This window comes from Microtus pennsylvanicus (genome assembly GCF_037038515.1).
Source record: "Microtus pennsylvanicus isolate mMicPen1 chromosome Y unlocalized genomic scaffold, mMicPen1.hap1 SUPER_Y_unloc_2, whole genome shotgun sequence".
NCBI classification, from domain to species: Eukaryota; Metazoa; Chordata; class Mammalia; order Rodentia; family Cricetidae; genus Microtus; species Microtus pennsylvanicus.
Window position 1 is genome coordinate 11205 of NW_027460880.1, and position 2381 is coordinate 13585.

The window sequence follows — 2381 nt, forward strand, 5'->3', positions numbered from 1 at the left end:
GTTGCGTTCCAGGTAGTCATCCAGGAGGTGGTAAATGTACAAGACCGGATCTTTCTTGTAGGTAATATAAAACCAGGTCTTCATGATTGGCACCTCTTCTAGGACCCTCCCGTTCCAGTCATTCTTAGAGCCATTTGTGCCCATGAATGTATGTTTCACTGCTCTGCCAACTATGGTGTTTGAGAGATGAGTGTCTGTCTCCTGAGGAAATGGCACATTGTTAGGCAGGATCTTCAGGTTTAAAATCCTTTCATCACTATGAAGCTCCAAGCCATAGACACAATCAATCCCATCATATTTCAACAAATAGAGAGAGGGATATGTTGGCAGTTGATCTAGAATGATGGCTTTCAAATGGGAGACTGGTTCATTGGCTTCCTTCCAGCCATGAGAAATTCTGCGTCCAACAGTATTCTCCCGGGCCTCAAAAGGCTTACTAAGTTTTTGCTTGTGGAGCGATGGCCCATTCTTTCTCTGGAGATGTGGCATGCAACTCATACTAAGAGGCATCTTCATCAAGGCGGGAGACTTTCTGAGATAGGCCACAGCACTCTTGTTCCACTGTCTCTTGGCTCTGTTTCTGTGCTTGGGCTTCATAGCTGCCAATCTCTGCATAGGAAGAACTCTTCAGTTTAAATCAGACACAAAGTGGTTTCCTCCACCATAAGTGCCTGCAAGGATAAGAAGGTGAGGATGTGAGGTCAAGGCTCTTTTTAGGAATAACTTTGGAGCAGGTGAAAAAGGCAGGGCTGAATAGATTTGGATACCTAAATGGAATATGTTCTTAAGAAATTAATAGGAAAAGTATCAAAATCTTGTCTACAGCTCAGTATATGTGTATCAGAGACATATTCCTGCTGCAAAATGCAATTGACCTCTACTGAGAAACCTACTTCCTGACTTACTATATCAATGAGAGAGGAAGCTATGCCTATACCTAAAGTGAGAAAGAAATATCTGAACAGATGGCAAAGAATTCAAAGAACAGCCACTCCTCTCCTTACCACTCAAGCTACTGGTTAGTTGGCTCATCTATAACCACCTGCCCAGGTCATGGCACTCCAGTCCACTGGCTCTCTCTATTGTGTCTCCTGATCCAGATCCAGGTTGATTACATAAAGATATTCTGTATCTTCATTAGAGAAGTGAGTACTGTGAGTCAAACTGCCAAAAGAAAGAAACATTAATCTGTGCAACAGCACCTATTAGAAATAATTATCTTTTAAAACACATATGGACAAAGAGGATCTTTGCCATTTAAGTGGACTGAGGAATTGGACATTTTTAGCAAAGATAGAGTGGGGAGAATACCCGACATTAACCGTCCCCCAGCTATCAAATATAGGAGCTGTTAACGACATAAATTTTGGACCCAGAGCAGATTTTAAAGAAACCTTTCTTTGACTACAGAGGTCCTAGTTGCTTCCTAAACATATTTACCAAAAGAAAATATCTTGGCTCTCTAGATTCCAACTTCTGGAAATTCGGTTGAACAGTTGTGGAGCCCAAGAGCTGAACTGACCTCCTCAGCCACCGTGAAGATAGTAAGCACACCTTCACAGAATACTAGTGCTTCATGTGGAACAGAGTTGCCACCCCCAACCAAATCTTTGTGACATCATCAAGGCCCTACTTATGTCTTAAAACTCCTCCTAGCCAGGTTTCTTCCCTACTAACCCCCAGAAATATCCAGCATACAGGTCCTAAAATGCTGCTCATACAGCCCCATGAAGACCCAAAATAAAAACCCCAATCTTCTTCCCAATTACTTGAGTCATATTTTCCAAGTAACTCAAACTTTTTATGTGTTTTTTTTTTCTGTATAATAATTTTTGGTCTGAGTCAACAACTCAATGTATGTTTTTTTTCCTATCTCCAATGTCCTCATTGGTTATTTTCTATTGATTTTTCCATTACTTCATAATAATAATTATCAAACTTTCCACTTCTCTTCCTCCTCCCACATTCTTCTTGCTCCGCAAATAAACCTCTCCACTCAAACACCAGTCCAAATAGAGGGCAGGGTACTTTGAGCTGTGGGAAGTCCAAGCCCACCCTTCATCCATCCAGATTTAGCAAGGTATGCATCCACAAAAAATATGATCACAAAAAGCCAGTGTATGATATGCAGACAATTGCAAGTGCCATTATCTTTGGCTTCTCCATCTGCCCCAATTGTCAGCCACATTCAGAGCTTCCAGTTTGATCCCATGTTCTTTCATTCCCAGGTCACTGGATTAGTTGAAATCCCCTTAGTTCAGGCACAGTGTCTCATAGTGTGGACCAAGCCCTTATATTCCGGACATCCTTGCTCTTTTTCTCCATCCATCTGCTCTTCCACTGGAGCTTGGAAGCTCCATCTAGTTTTCTGATTTTGACCC